The following is a 17925-nucleotide window of genomic DNA, read 5'->3' on the forward strand; positions in this document are numbered from 1 at the left end:
TCAGTCAGACCTTTCTTTGAAATCCTCCTACGCAACATGTGGCAATTTCTGGACTCTGGTGGACGGTAAAAAATATCCCATTACCCGCAGTGTTGCTCTGAAGATGCAATCTTGTTTTGGTTCAACCTATGTTTGTGACGTCACGTTTTCGACTATGAACATAAATAAAAAACAAATACTGATCCTGCCTGACAGACTCACACCTGGATGACGCGGTAAAAGAGCAGCCTGTTCCAGTTACACACCAGACTTTCCTCAAATTGCAGCAAGCATGCCAGATTTCACATTAATTATGTGGGTAAATATATTTTCATATAATTTTTAATTCTAGATTCTAATTCTAGGCGAATGGAGGAGGATAGGTTACCTAGGAGCATAATGGCCTCTGCTATGGTGGGCAAGAGAAGTAGAGGGAGACCAAGGCGATGAGGTTAGACTCGGTTTCTAACGATTTAAAGATAAGAGGTATAGAACTAAATGAGGCCAAACACTAGTTGCAAATCGAGGATTGTGGCGACATTTAGTAAATTCTCAGAGGCTTGCAGACTGAACGCTGAAAGGCATAACAGTCTATAATGTATGTATGTATGTATGTATGTATTTATTGTGGCCGTAATTAGGTCACAGCTGACTGTACAGGTGTTGGTGTGTGGCTTGTGTTCGCTTGTCGGCGAGAGGGAGTGTGCGCGACCTTGGCTCGTGGACGAGAACAAGTTTTTTTGATGTGAAGAGGGTGGCTGGTCGACTAACAAAATAAAATAAAAAATGAAGGTTGGCGAGAGAAAAAAAGTTGCTAGCGCGTGTCACTTGTAATTGCGAGGAACGATATGAATGAAATATTTATAATATCTTTGGTGGCGTGACATGCATAATTACGGAATGCTCATGGATTAAATTAAAATAAACTGGATGAATAATAGCACGTTTAGATGATATAAATTAAAAACTAAAATTTTTGAACTAATTTATACGACTTTTTGGCTAAAATGGTGATAAAATTATATATTCATACGGTAGAAGAATTCAGTATCTAAATTGATTTTACTTCCATGCATGAGCACCAGACACGATATTTAAGTCATGTGATAAGAGTACTCACTCTCACATACTGACGTGTTCCCGAACTATCATCTTCAGTCGCTCAGAGTCCTTGCCAGCAAGATTTTCAACGTAGAACATCGTGAATATTGTCGTCAGGAATAGTGGCTTCACTCCTGTGCTCTACACTTCTGATAATTGTCTACAACGTAGAACAGTGCTGTGATCAGGCGTCGAATGTGCAGATATTAATCCCTTAAGTACGTGTCATTTCCAAAATACAGTTACGTGTGTGTTTGGAGTTTATTCTAAAGCACTTTGTGTAAGTTTCAGCTTTCTCACGAGTGAACGTGGAGGACCTGGACTTGATCATTTCCAGAAGAGGACGGAACTTCGTATTATGGATTACCTGTGCTTCACCATGAAGTTCTAAACCATCGACCACCGTCGGTGGCGTCGGGATGCAGATTCTTTCATCCTAGAATGGCTGATTGAGAATCCAGACTTCCAGACGTGAAGATATCTCCTTAAGTTAAGTCGATTATGTCTCATTTATATCTGTTCTATAGTTTTGTTCTATTCTTTCTTTCTTCTTAGTAATTTATTTTGACACATTTTTATGGTTGTATCTTTCGCTCGGATATGTCGTAAATTAGCACATGCGATTGCTTAATGACCATGTGGCCATGAATTTGACAGAGAGGGTTCTGATAGAGTTATCCATGTGTTATTGAAACCATCTTTGCTTACTGAGTGAATTTCGTTACGAATATGAGTTAATTTATGTCCGATGGATTTGATGAAGGGATATTTTGTCAATATTTTCAATATTTTCCTTGAAATGGAACTTCTACTTGTACCTCGTGTTTGAGATAACGTGTCATCGGGATATTAAGTCTGAATTCTATGTATGAATTTAATGAGAATATGTGCATTGTGGCATGTGATAATTAATTGGATTAATTAATCATCGAGACACATTTAAGTGGATATTATGTATTTGTAGGACGATGGTAGGTTCTTATATTTCGTGGCTACACATATTTGATATTAGGATGCGACAAGTTAGAGTCGTCATGGTGGTACACTGTACATGTAAAGTATGTGGAATAATTGCGTATGATATGAATCTGGGTGAAACTGAGTTTTTCACATGTTAATGTTGTAATATTATTAAGCCTGATGTTGATTAGGTTGTAATGTGAATATGGATTATTTGAGACGAACGCAGTGTAAATGGAAACTCCAAGTTCCCATGGAGTCTAATATTAGTGTCTTCAGATGAAGAAAATGAAAGTCCATGTTAATCGATGCACTTCTTAATTCGTGAGAATATCCCAATTTTGCTCAAGTAATTTAATAATTTCAAGTTGAAGGTACAGGTGAAGGTTCGCGAAGGCCTTAGGTCTGAAGAACAGATCTTCGATGAAATATCTCAATAATATTTGATTCGTGACTAGGCAAGTTCATTCGTTAATGCAATATTTCGCTCTCATGAGGTAACTCGATCTTGTTGGAACGTAATAAATCTGTTAACAGGAGAGTGATATAGTTGATCGACAGTCGTCGACATGTAAATATTGTAGATATTTTCTTCTTGATAATCACAGTCATCTTGATAATTTCAGTAGTTAGCTGTAGATGTAGTAATTTGCTAGTAGTTAGAGAATTATTTTCTATGTGTTTTGTTCTGATAATGTGTGACACTTTGATATTATCGATGGATAGTGGATGGGATTTCCACATGGATGATATTCTCTCCATTTATGAATGTTCGTAAGCTCAGAAGGCGTTTTATTTTGTTCAATTATTGATCAGATGCTTAAAGCTCAGTATTAATTCTCACGAAAAGAGATGTGAGACGACGTGAACAGATATATCCGACGTCTCGGATTAACTTAGAGAAAACAAAGGCAAATTCAACTTTTCATTTCATAACTACAAAATTGTTGATATAACGAATGTAAATTTTATTTTGCTATAACTGTTAACTTATTGAATCTTGGATATTTCTTTATTATACTCATTCTTACAATTACTGCATTTTTACCAGATTGTTCGAGGAAGGCTTGGCCCAGACCTCATTTTTTGAATAACAATTTTTGATTCAACTTTAAATTAATAATTTAATGACTTTAAAGACGATAAAGAAAATTAACAATGTAAAATACTCTGTTAGAATATTAGGGAAAACAACTGCCGTGTACCATCCCATTTGTTTGCATTTGAGTTTGTTACATCAAGAGCCATATTAAATTACATAAAATAGTGATCATAGTCATAATCACAGACTTCAGGATGGCTAATATTTCATTTAATCCAATAAAAGTGTCATATTTGTTCTATACCTTGAACATGCTTATTTTTCGAACCCCATGTTAATCCTGCCACATTCATTTATTTTTATAAGCCTACAGCCATCAAACTGAGCACCCCTGGGGTGTCTCGTGTTCGCTGACTGACTACGTCGGGGACAGTATGTATGTATGTATGTGTGTATGTATGTAGGATTTATTATTATTATTATTATTATTATTATTATTATTATTATTATTATTATTATATAGTCGTTGTGGTACCGATAACAGTAGTCGAATTAGTGGAATCGTACCTGGCGCCCGCATACCCTTAGTTATCATGCGAATGTGCTCGCATAGAAATGAACGTTGGACAGCCATGCTCTAGATTTGCAAAACATAAACACAACTGTCTATTTCTCTCGTAGCATTATTCAGTTATCTGGCGCATACTGAAAATCTGAAAATCAGCCCCTCTGTGGTCTGAAACCACACTGGTCATGATCAGATTTTCAGTATGCGCCAGGTAACTGAAAAATGCTACGAAAGGAGTAGGCAGTTGTGTTTATGTTTCATAGATCTACAGAAAGCATATGACAGGGTACCGAGGGAAAAGATATCCGCCATACTGGGGGACTATGAAATTAAACGTAGATTATTAAAATCAATCAAAGGCATTTATGTTGACAATTGGGCTTCAGTGAGAATTGATGGTAGAATGAGTTCTTGGTTCAGCGTACGTACAAGGGTTAGACAAAGCTGTAATCTTTCACCTTTGCTCTTTGTAGTTTACACGGATCATCTGCTGAAAGCCATAAAATGGCAGGGAGGGATTCAGTTAGGTAGAAATGTAGTAAGCAGTCTGGCGTATGCTGATGACTTGGTCTTAATGGCAGATTGTGCTGAAAGCCTGCAGTCTAATATCTTGGAACTTGAAAATAGGTGCAATGAGTACGGTAAGAAAATTAGCCTTTCAAAGATTAAATTAATGTCAGTAGGTAAGAAATTCAACAGAACTGAATGTCAGATTGGTGATACAAACCTAGAACAGGTGGATCATTTCAAGTATTTAGGTTGTGTGTTCTCCCAGGATGGTAATATAGTAAGTGAGATTGAATCAAGTTGTAGTAAAGGTAATGCAGTGAGCTCGCAGTTGGGATCAACTGTATTCTGTAAGAAGGAAGTCAGTTCTCGACAAAACTATCTTTACATCGATCTGTTTACAGACCAACTTTGCTTTACGGGAGCGAAAGCTGGGAGGACTAGGATACCTTATTCATAAGTTAGAAATAACAGACATGAAAGTAGCGAGAATGATTGCTGGTACAAACAGGTTGGAACCATGGCAGGAGGGTACTCGGAATGAGGAAATAAAGGGTAATTTAGAAATTAACTCGATGGATGAAGCTGTATGCATAAACCAGCTTCGGTGGTGGGGTCATGTGAGGCAAATGGAGGAGGGTAGGTTTCCTAGAAGAATAAAGGACTCTGTTATGGAGGGTAAAAGAAGTAGAGGGAGACCAAGATGATGATGATTAGACTCAGTTTCTAATGATTTAAAGATAAGAGGTATAGAAATAAATGAGGCCACAGCACTAGTTGCGAATAGAGGATTGCGGCAACATTAGGAAATTCGTAGAGGCTTGCAGACTGAATGCTGAAAGGCATAATAGTCTTTAATGATAATGTATGTATGTTTCACCTCAGAAAGTTTTATCATTGTGAAACTTGAGCTTGCTTGTTGTTTCACATCTTGTCAAAACTTGGCGCCAATTGAGATGCAGCTAATCTCATCTCCTTCTGTACACACAGCACACAGTTTTTGTCTGTACTTGGTTTTTATAACAGCCACTGCTGAAATCCCACAGAGATAGGAGGTTGCAAAATGAATTAATATATTCAATGCTCTCTTGCTCAAGTTTGCAAACTCCTATGTTATAAAATATCAAAATCTTGGCCACACCATGAATGGGAAGTTCACTTTTAGAGAAGAATCTACCGAGCTCGATAGCTGCAGTCGCTTAAGTGCGGCCAGTATCCAGTAATCGGGAGACAGTGGGTTTGAGCCCCACTGTCGGCAGCCCTGAAGATGGTTTTCCGTGGTTTCCCATTTTCACACCAGGCAAATGCCGGGGCTGTACCTTAATTAAGGCCACAGCCGCTTCCTTCCAATTCCTAGGCCTTTCCTATCCCATCGTCGCCGTAAGACATATCTGTGTCGGTGCGACGTAAAGCAAATAGAAGAAGGAAAAAAAAAAAAAGAGAAGAATCTGATGAAAGTTCAATCAATGCCTTCTTTTCTGCAAAACTTAAGTCCAAAGCAGCATCACTAGTGAAAGGATTTCAAACCCAGGGACACTTGTCACAGCTTTTGGGACAATATGTTTCAAAATAAACACTGAACTGAGAAGTGTCCTGAAAACAACATCTGCAGTAAAGAGTATTTCATTTTCTGTTATGCGATCCCCCTTCACTGATTTTCCTCTTCCAAAGAAGCAGCTTCTTAGCACTTGGTACCGAATAGTTTTCTTCTTCTAAATAAGAACAGATTTCCCTCTGAAGTTCAAAAACATATGATAATACATTTCCTCTGGAAAGCCATCGAGTGCTGTCATAAAATAAGCGAGATATATGCTTAGCCCCTATATCTCGGCACATTTTACTGAAAAATTTACCTTTAAGAGGTTGAGTTTTAATGGAGTTCAATACATTTATGGCAGTTTGAAGGACTTGATTCAAATCAATACTCTACACAGATTTGCAAGGCAGGCTGTCACACGATCCAATTTAAACAAACACGCAATTCCTTGAGAGCAGGCATCGAATTAAACTAAAACTGAAGGGAGAATACAAATAACATGTGTCATTTTCATAAAGATGAAAAAAAAAAAAATCTTTTCAATTTCCCTTGTACGTTGAAGTAGCAGCAGCAGTTGTTTTTCCCAACACTAATATGGAAAACACTCCACCGTGCTCCTGGTGGTCATTCAAGTCAACCGAGCTCGATAGCTGCAGTCGCTTAAGTGCGGCCAGTATCCAGTAATCGGGAGATAGTGGGTTCGAACCCCACTGTCGGCAGCCCTGAAGATGGTTTTCCGTGGTTTCCTATTTTCACACCACGCAAATGCTGGGGCTGTACCTTAATTAAGGCCACGGTCGCTTCCTTCCCATTCCTATGCCATTCCCATCCCATCGTCGCCATAAGACATATCTGTGTCGGTGCGACGTAAAGTAAATAACATTCAAGTCACGCTACAGCACACCAGCTGATAACCTATCCCTTAGATAAAGTCAAAACTGTGTTAACTTAATTTTAAACATATTTAAATCTTTGTTGATCAATCCAGTTGAACAGCTGTTTTGAGTGAACACTACAAGGATTTATACCTTTTTGATTGGTTAAACTTTAATCAGAAGCGTGTCACTAAAGATATTTAATACACGACTAGGAAAAAAAGAAAGTTATATCAAAACAGCTTTACAGAAATATTATCAGGCCTAATTCTGATGAATTTAAAAATATATGAAGGAGATATTTTTCTCTGAAAACTAATACAGATATTTTCTGTTCACTTTCACGTGTTCGGACCACCAAACATGAATATCCACAATTTCATCCAAACAGTTCTATTCATCCTTTGCCCACCTGGTGCCCATGATCATTAAGGTGTTAAGTCTATATAGTCTCACACCACAGTTAACCGGTTTGAGCCCTGTTGATAGGGAAAAAAAAAAAGAATTCACCGCTAGAATGTTTACTGGCATGGGAGGAGAGGTGGTGGCATAAAATTTCTAATCACTAGATTGCGTGCCAAAACCCGATTCAGTTTTAAATCTCTCCAGAATGCTCTTATGAAATGAGGGTGTATGATGCTGCTCACGGTGATTCATCCGTCGGATGAGGACAGTAAGGCTTCAGTAGACCCCTTGGTGCTATTCGAGAGGAGTAGGCTATGTACTGGCACCGGGCTTCACCCTCTCCCTTCCTACTATCATATACCACATCATTCTTTTCATCTGATTAACTTCTCCAAGAAGGCTGAGATCAGGAATGGCACCCGATCATAAAACCTTGTTACGAAGTTTCATTTCACCTAAAACCTGACCCCGCAGAGAAATGAGGCAAGGATTGGTTATACATGCAGTTGTATTCTTCCTTTTCATTGTCATTCAACATTTCTATGTTGTGGTACTAATGCAAGTTACCACCAGGCTAAAAAAGTTCTTCAAGAGTTTGCTTAGGTTACAGCTTTCTTCTTATCACGGGAAAAGGTGTTATCATCTTCAGTTGATATCTGGTGAAATTCTTAACTGGTACTTTTGCCAGAATTCCATTTCAGATTCAAAAGTGGGAAGGAAGCAACCATGTCCTTAATCAAGGTACAACCTTTGCCTGGTGTGAAAATGCAAAACCACGGAAAAATAAGGTTTGAACCCACTATCTCCCGAATGCAAGTTAACAGCAACATGTCCAAAAGTACACAGTCAATCACTCAGTAGAAAGGATGTGGTGGTGGTGATGATGATGATGTTGATAATTGTAAACAAATATCTATTCTAAAAGTTAATGGTCTCAAAAGAAACCAAGGAGACAAAAAATTGTTGTAGAAGGGATTATTGAGCAGAAAGCCAACAGCACAGAGTTGCCACATTTTTACACCCTTAAATACTACAAACATCAGTTATGACTAAACTCACCATCTTAGGAACAGAAAGCCAATGACTACCCAACTGTGCTACTCAGGTCGATTCTTGTACTGTGCCTTTGTTGTGAGGGGGCTAGCAATGAAGTTGTCATGTTTAAATCATTGAAAGGTAATTAAATAAATAAGATTTATTTGATTTTAACATAATGTTTTGCTCTGTAACCTGAACAAGACAGGCCTTCTAAAAGAGCCAGTTCTGAAAAGCACAATAAAGCTAGTGGTATATTTTATGGATCCACATTCTGAAGAGCTGAGGAGCATTCCATTCTAATTGTGTTGAACTTTTCTTGTTTACTGTAGAATTAGTGTTATTTCTGTTATGTTCATGAGAAAATTTTGCAATTCTGAAAACGAAAAAATGCTGACAGGCACATTTTTCCTTTCCACACGAACTAATACATATTGCCACTTACCATCTCCTCATAGTTACTTCCAGCTTACCAGTAATGAATGCTATTGTGGCCTATATTGTATGAAGAAAACAATTATATAGCTTATAAAGATAATTATATTAAATATGAACATTGGACATGTCTCTCAAATCCCAGAATCAAGTTTTCTTGTACTTTTTCAGAGTAACATACTTTTTTAACTTTATTTTTTATTTGTTGCTGTTATTGTTATTGTTCTTTGAGTCATCAGTCCATAGATCGCCCTAATGCAGATCTCCAAACGTCACCCTATCCTGTGCTAATCCTTTAATTTCTACGTAACTGCTGCCCCCTACATCACCTCAAATCTGTTCGTCATATTCATACCTTGGTCTACCCCTATCGTTCCTACCGCCTACACTTCCCTCAAAAACCAACCGTTCAAGTCCTGGGTACCTATCATTCTCTTTCTTCTTCAGGACAAATTTAGCCAAATCCATCTCCCCTCACAAATTCGATTCAGTAGCTCCCGATTCCACCTACCCATCTCACCTTCAGCATTCTTCTGTAACACCACATATCAAAAGCTTCTCTTTCTTTCTAAGCTAGTTATCATCCATGTTTCACTTCCATACAATGCCACACTCCAAACAAAAGTCTTCAGAAACATCTTTCTAATCCCTATATCAATGTTTTGTATGTTTAGTTTAGTTTAGTTTAGTTTAGTTTAGTTTAGTTTAGTTTAGTTTAGTTTAGTTTAGTTTAGTTTAGTTTAGTTTAGTTTAGTTTAGTTTAGTTTATAGTTTAGTTTAGTTTAGTTTAGTTTATTGCTTCCACCATCAAGTACAGGAAATATACACTAGGTATTGTCAGTATTAATAAAAATAATCTATGTACAATATCTCAGCCATAATGCCTGAGTCATTAGAAAAATTATGTTAGCTACCTATATGAGGTCAGTTTTTGGAATACCACATTCTAGATACTCTTCTATACTATAAAATGCTTTTCTCCTTAAAAACTGTGACAGTACCCTCTTAAATGCACTATTGTCTAATGTTCAAATAGGTAGTGGAAGCTTATTGTACATCTTAAGCTGTTGATAACAGTGGCTGTTCGTGCTTTGACTAAGCTTGGAGTGAGGAGTATCCAAATCATTCTTGTATCTTGTGTCATGCATGTGAACTGTAATCTCTCTTTAAACTCAGAAAAGATTCTCTTTCACATGCATAACATTTGTAAGAATATATAAACAGGGAACTGTCATAGTTTTTAGGCTCACAAAGGAAGTTTCACAGGAGTCTCTAAATTCTACTCCAGCAATTAGACGGACTGCCTTTTTCTGCCAAATAAGTAGATTATTTGATGTAGGACAATTGCCCCATAACCTGATCCCATACAGTATATGAGGGTGAAAGAAAGCAAGATAGGATGCAAGTAGCATATCCCAACTGATGCAGGTTTTCAGTTTCCGCAACAGATACCACACCCTGGCTAATCTCTTACAGAGTTCTGATGTATGTATTACCCAGTTAAGTCTTGTATCTACATGTAGGCCTGATAATTTAACAGAATTATGGCAGTCATTATTTACAGTGTGATCCAAGGTAAATACGATATTTTCTGTTTTAGTGACATTAATAGTTAATTTATTGTGACAAAACCAGTTTTCAGCAATTTTAACAGATGTGTTGACTTGGTTTTGTAGTGTTGTGATATCAACATTACTATTTAGGAAAGTTGTATCATCAGCATATATAAATGATGTGCAGGGAACATTACATGCTAGGCCAATGATATAGACCAAAAACAGGAAAGGTCCCAAAATAGACCCTTGTGGGACACTTGCTTTAACCATTTCCATATCAGATTTTTTATCACTTATTACCACCATCTGTTTCCTTTGTTGAAGATAGGATGCCATTAATTTCAGTTCATGACCCCTTACTCCATAATAACTAAGCTTATGAATTAAGATTTCAGATGAGACAAAATCAAAAGCTTTTGTCAGTCAATTAATGTAGCACCTGTGACTGTTTTATTCTCAACATTATATAATATCTCACTGATGACACATTCAACTGCTTTTATCATTGAATCACCCTTTCTAAATCCAAACTGTTTGTTGTAAACCAAACTATTTTTGAAAAATTACTCGAGTTGTATAAATATACAGGATTCAATAATTTTGCTCAGAATAGGTACTATTGTTATAGGGCAGTATTTTGATGGGCACATTCCATCCCCCTTTTTAAACATAGGTATCACTTTTTTTTTTTTTTTTTTTTGCTAGGGGCTTTACGTCGCACCGACACAGATAGGTCTTATGGCGACGATGGGATAGGAAAGGCCTAGGAGTTGGAAGGAAGCGGCCGTGGCCTTAATTAAGGTACAGCCCCAGCATTTGCCTGGTGTGAAAATGGGAAACCACGGAAAACCATCTTCAGGGCTGCCGATAGTGGGATTCGAACCTACTATCTCCCGGATGCAAGCTCACAGCCGCGCGCCTCTACAGGTATCACTTTAGACATCTTTAAACACTCAGGAAAAACACCTTGTCTAAGCATTAAATTTATTAAAAATGTCAATGGCATTAATATCATGTCAATAACTGCTTTGACTGTATTGTTGGCGAGCCCATAAATGTCATAGTTACTAGATGAATTCAAATTTGTGACAATACTTCTGACTGTTTGCAGATTTACTTCCACCCACCTAAAATCATTATTCAATACATTTGAGGGAAGATCGAAGTTACGCAACCAGTCTAAGAAATGATGTTTACTTGCATCCCCATCTGATGAAATGCTATTATCCTGATCACATGTGCTTTCGTATGCATTGATAAAATACCTATTACACTGATCAGGTTCTAGAGTAATCACATCTTTGTTATTTAAAGTTTGACTAGCACTGCTTATGATAGACTATGCAGCTTTGCATTTGTTGTTCGCACTTTGGATATACCTGTCATTTGCTGCAAGTTTAGCCTCATGTATATGTTTTTTTATATAATTTCCTGTAGTTTTGAATATTTCTTTATCCTCTAAATTATTATTTAGTTTATACTTATTATAATAAGCGAACATAATGCTACGCATTTTACCCAAATCAGGAGTAAACCAGTTTTTAACTCTATTTCTTGGTTTTGAGCTGTTGGCCTTAATAGTTACAAATTTTTCATGGAAAGCTGAATTAAAATATATAATTATCATGTTAATGAAATAAGAAAATGCAAAGTTGACATCACTCATGGCATAAAGTCTAGTCCAGTCTGTTCTTATTAATTTGTCTTGGAATTCACTAACCCCTTTATTTGATATGACGCATCTGATGCATTTTAATTCATTCGATGACTCAAAAACTCTTCTCTTACAGTAAACTTTAAATTCAACCAAAATACCACCAATATTCTGACAATACATCTTGTCCTAGAAACAAACATTTGTAAAATATTTTGTGTGCATTGGTTACAACATTACAGTATCTAGGCATGCATTATTTCTTGTGGGTTCACTATGTGTACAATATAAGTCATGCGATCTTAACATATTAAGGAAGTTTTAAGTATTTTTTGATACCTTTAAGATATTTATATTGAAGTCACCAGCTATAGCAATCTTTTAATCATATTTACAAGTTAAATAAGAAATCAACTTCTCTAACTGTAATATAAATAATTTTGCATTGGTGTTAGGGGCACGATACACAGATACTACAACAAAATCATATTCACACAATCTAATAGCTACTGATTCACATAGGTTATTAATGAAAAAGGAAAAATATCTATTACTTCAAATTTAAGTGATTTCTTAACATATATTGCAGCTCCACCATGTGTTAGTGGGAAGTCTCTAGTAAAAATACTTCCTAATTCAAAATCACGAGGTATATATAGATTGGTCTCATCTCTAGTCAGCCAGTGCTCATTTACACCCAGAATATCAGTAGGCTTTTCATGGAATACTACATCTAATTCATCCAGTTTATTTCTAATTGACTGTAAGTTAATGTGAGAAATAACTATGTTGATCATGATTTTTTCCAGTTTTGTTTCTACAGGTTCATTGATTTTAGTGAACTGATGGGAACCTAACCTAGTCTTTCTATCTTGCACATTAACACTATTCCCCAATACAGTTTTGAAAGTACCTAACCTGTCTAGACTACCATAAGCATTAATATCATTCCTTGACTCTAACACAACAGACCGACCTACATCGGTCGCTTTCTCTAGTTTTTTAGAGGAATGGGAGAAGTTTTAAACTCTACATCTTGAATTATATTAGCAAACTCACCTTCTTTCCAACCTATTTAGGTGCGGACCATGCCAGGTATAAAATCTTCTTCCTAAATTACTTATATCTACATATTTTACATTCTTGAAGTGCCTACATAATTTCAAAAGTTCTTCATTAACCTTGTTTACCTCCTTGTTAACACAAGACCATGCCGGAAAATCTTGTCTATGATGAACCGAAAATACCACAACATTGGTGTGATGCGACTCCTGTAGTCTTTATCTGAGGGAAGAGATCATTTCTCTTGCATTATTTCTTCCCACGTCGTTAGTCCCAGCTAGATAAACAGCAACCCCCATCGCTCCTAAATGTTTACAGTATTTTTTACTTTCTGAGGTTATATCACTAAAATTTGCACCAGGCTTAATCACAGTAGAAACATCATGCTTACTGTTCCTAATTAGTTCTGTAGCAATATTCCTGCCCTGACTATCGGCAAAAAGTCTTATCTTCACAGAATTCCGCGAGGTTTTGCAACTTTGTTTTACAAGATTCTTGTTACTTTCACTTCGAACATCCAACAAATTTACTTCAGAGCTGTTATCTACAGATTCATAAGTGCCACTTTCAAGAGGTTCAAACCTATTCTTTAAAAGAGGAAAGTGACAGTCGTCCTTCATCCGCTTTCTGAAGCCCATGTATTTTACCGGCACCGATTCCCATCATCTACAGGTTTTAGGCAAATTTCTTTCCTTAAGAAAGGCCTTCTTTGCTTGTGCTAGTCTGCAATTTATGTCCTCCTTACTTCTGACATCGTCAGTTATTTTATTACCTAAGTAACAATAATTATCTATTTCATTTAAGGCTTCATTTCCTAATCTAATATTTCCTGCACCACCTGACTTCGTTTGACTCACTCCTTTACTTTCGTTTTGTACTTATTTATTTTCATCTTGTACTCCTCGCCCAAGACTCTGTCCATACCATTCAGTAATTTCTCCAGATCTTCTGCAGTCTCAGATAAAATAACAATATCATCAGCAAATCTCAGGATTTTGATTTCCTCTCCTTGGGTTGTGAATCCCTTTCCAAATACCTCTTTGATTTCCTTTACTGCCTGTTCTATATAAACAGTGAAAAGGTGGTGGTGGGCGGAAAAACTGCAACAATGCTTCACTCCTTGCTGCATCTTTTTCTTTCTTATCACTGCAGACTGATTTTTATACAGATAGTATATAACTCTTTGTTCTCAGTATATGATCCCGATCACATTCAGAATCTAAAATACCTTTGTCAGATCAACTCTATCAAATACCTTTTCAAGATCTACAAATGTCCTTCTTAATTGTATCCTCTACGATCAGACATAAAGTCAGGATTTCATAACATGTTCCTACATTTCTTCTGCAGCCAAACTGACCTTCTTCCAACTCAATTTCAACTCGTCTTTCCATTCTTCTGTACATAATACGTGGGTTTTTCCTTTCTTTTCTTTTTATATTGCACCGACGCAGATAGGTCTTATGGTGACGGTGGGATAGGTAAGTCCTAGGAGTGGGAAGGAAGTGGTCGTGGCCGTAATTACGGTACCACATCTTCGGGGCTACCGACAGTGGGGCTCGAACTCACTATCTCCTGGATGCAAGTTCACAGCTGCGCGCCCCTAACCGCATGGCCAACTCACCCGGTAGTGTAAAAATTTGGCAGGCGTGAGATATTAATTTAATGGTGCAGTATTTTTCACGAAGGTCCGTCAAATTCTGACCTCAAAACTGAGTCTCCCGTTTCATCATCATCATCATCATCATCATCATCATCATCATCATCATCATCATCAACAGCCTCTTCTTGCTCCAGAACCATATCATCTACGTCTTTATTTTGATACAACTGTTGGATATGATCCTGCCATCTAAATAGAATTTACCAACTTGGTGAACATCTCAGACACACAGAACAACATAAGGTGATTTAACACACTTCCTTGTTTATTACGAGGTACTGTGCTGCCAGGTATTGTGGTGCAAGGAATTTTATGGAAATCATTATTATTCACACAAGGTACTTCCGCCATACATCAAGCATGATATCAGTCACATTTTCAATTGAATCTCCACAACCATTTAAGTCGGCGTAAGAAGTCTTGTGCTCTCTAGATTCCTCTCTCACTCTCTTTAAATAAATTGTCATTTTGATCACCAGTACTGTCGCTTTCTTCCAACAATTCTAAAACTGTACTACTGCTAATGCTTCCATTTGCTCCTGCTGCCATTTTGTAAATACATACAAAGAATGTGAATTGAAGAGTTGTCAACGAAATGCAGTTCTATGTTTTCCTGACAGCTGGTTCCAGGTACCAAGTCAATGCTCACATATATAGCAATAATTTTTGATGTCAGAGATATGTAAAAGTTCTTGCAGGCAATACCTGATATAAAAGCTGTAGAGGAAAACATGATGCCTGACTTACAAGTGGCAAGGGTTAACCCTAGACCGGGCGCGCCAATTTCTGTCACACTACCGGGTGTGCGGTTGAATTTATCAACCAGTTACATTTTCAGTCGTTTACAGGCTTCCAATCGCATAAAAATTCCATTTAACGGCATTTTATCTTTTGTTTCAATGTTATTCTCCAAATAAAATTAAAAACTTGTATTAGTGATTAATATGAATGTACTTAAAATGGATAATCATGAACACGTGAACTAATTCTGATAGGGACATGAATGCTGTGCCTATTTAAAATGAATTAAAATAATGGTCATATTTTAATATTTGCACAATTATACATTGAAATGATCAGATATAATAGCAAAAAAAAAAAAAAAAAAAAAAAAAGACTGGATGAAAAATAAATTTTGTTGCCATATCCAAGAACTCTTTCACACCTTATCCCCTGAGCCATGCCATAATTTCACTGCAGTTTGCAAATTTAGCATCGTGCTCACGGCAGTAATTCAGTTCCTCCCACTTCCTAGAAATGTACAAATTAGTCCAGCATAATAGTTCACCGACCATCTCAGCATTTATCAACTGCATGATATAGTCAATTTTTGTTGATATCTACCTCGCCTCCCCTTCAGGTCGTGGCAGTATTTTTACAATATTCCTTGCTTTTACCCTCGAAGTAAGTTTTGAAAAGTCCGTCGTGGACCAAATTGTTAGTCCATCTCTCCCAAAGATAAATTCCCTTTTGTTATCGTCTTCATTGACCTCACTGTCCGAATCGGCCTCCTGCTCCGTATCACTGTTATGATCCTGATCCGATACGTTTAAAATTTCCTCCTCCCCATCCGAAAAATCCGAGGCAGAGTCCTCTATTTCATCGGACAACTGGCTCAAAATGACAGGTATGTCTTCATCATTGACAAAACGAGACCTAAAATAGAAATATACTATATGTAATTATGCCTGACTTTGCCTAATTACCCAAAAAGTACAGAGGAAAGGAAATTTTAAAGAAATAAATTTTATTTACATGACCAGGCACACGGTTGACTTTGTCAACCAGCTTCGGGTTCCAAGAGTTCGTTCAAAATAATTACACATGTATCGCTTCCACTGTTATCGGAACTGGACTGAACTGAAGGTCAAGAGTGAGAGCAAAGGTACTAGTTGCAAGGTGGTGAAAGACTGACAGTTCTGGGAATTACGGCGTAAAATAGTACGCTGGATGACAAAAACAACCAGCGCACCTGGTCTAGGGTTAATCAGGCATGAGAACGTTTTCTACATTGTATTATATGATATTCTTCTTCGTCTTCTACCGCCTTTCCCCATACTTGTGGGGTCACGGGTGCGAACTGGGTCGCACATGTGGATTTGACCCTGTTTTACAGCCGGATGCTCTTTGTGAGGCCAACTCTATATGGAGGGATATAATCTCTATTGCATGTTTCTGTGGTGGTTGGTAGTGGGGTGTGTTATCTGAATATGAAGAGCTAAGTGTTGGGACAGACACAAACACCCAGTCATCAAGCCAAAAGATATAATCAGAAGTGAATAATATCCCCAACCCGGCCGGGAATCGAACCGGGACCCTCTGAACTGAAGGGCAGTACGCTGACCATTCATTCAAGTTCAGCCAATGAGTCGGACTATTCTACGATATACTGTGATGGCTAAATGGTTCTTGTTTTTGGGACCAAAACACAAAATCCATAGCAGTAATGAAAGGAATCATAAAAATTTGCAATACAAAACTTAACTTAGATCAGAAAAGTTTTCATGAAATGCACAAAAAATGAAGGGCCATTTCTTAAGACACTTCATGAAAAATCCAGTTTTCAACTGTGTAAATAACCTAAATCAATATAAAAATAACTGTTATGTCACATTGGCAGAAAAAGAATTCAAACACCAAGAAGGGGTTGTGCTAGATTAATGAACATTGGTAGGCACGTATAATGTGAAAGATGCTGTTGATTATAATTTCCCGCAAATCACATTACCGTAATGCTAGTATAGCGGCCGCATGACGTTGCACATCAGGTTTGTTTTAAATACAGGGTATACTGTGCGAGAGCATTAGTTACCTGCGAGATTGGATGGAGTGACTGTGAGTGGGTTAAGAATACCTTTATGACGACGAAGACACCAGTATCAACAGCTCATTGTGGTTGAATAAGGCCGTATAATAGGGCTACAAAGGTGGATTTTCCTTCAGCACTATTGCAGAAAACCTTGGCAAGTATGTCTCCACTGTGCATGGGTGGTGGCAGCAGTGATCATGAGAAGGTACGCTCACAAGAAGACTGGGTTCCAGATGTTCCCATGGCTCCACCGAGAGAGAGGACCACCATATTCAGCGTATGGCTGTGGCACAGCAGATTGCGTCTGCATCAATTCAAGCGCCAGTTAGCACCACAGTGATGCAACGAACTGTTCGAAATCATTTACCTGAAGGACAGCTCCAAGGCAGATGCCCAGCATTCATTGGAGGATGGAGTGAAGGTCTGTTGTTTTTTTCTGATGAAAGCCGGTTCTGCCTTGGTACCAATGATGGCCGTGTGTTGGTTGGAAGGAGGCCAGGTGAGTGCCTGCATTCCACATGTCTGCGGCATTGCCACGTTGGACCTACACCGGGAGTTCTGGTCTGGGGAGCTATGTCCTATGACAGAAGGAGCACTCTCATGGTTATCCCACGCACCCTGACTGCAGGTGTGTACGTCTGTCTGGTGATTCGACCTGTTGTGCTGCCATTCATGAACAGCATTCCCGGGGGTGTTTCCCAACAGGATAATGTTTGACGCTATGCCACTGTTGTAAC

At 37.7% G+C, this 17925-nt stretch overlaps 1 protein-coding gene across 3 annotated transcripts in view; it reads right to left on the minus strand.

The window, feature by feature from the left end:
- LOC136864219 (early endosome antigen 1) overlaps positions 1-17925 on the minus strand; it is a 576229-nt gene that overhangs the window by 312362 nt on the left and 245942 nt on the right. The window lies entirely within an intron of this gene.

Source organism: Anabrus simplex, chromosome 2 (genome assembly GCF_040414725.1).
Source record: "Anabrus simplex isolate iqAnaSimp1 chromosome 2, ASM4041472v1, whole genome shotgun sequence".
Lineage (NCBI taxonomy): Eukaryota > Metazoa > Arthropoda > Insecta > Orthoptera > Tettigoniidae > Anabrus > Anabrus simplex.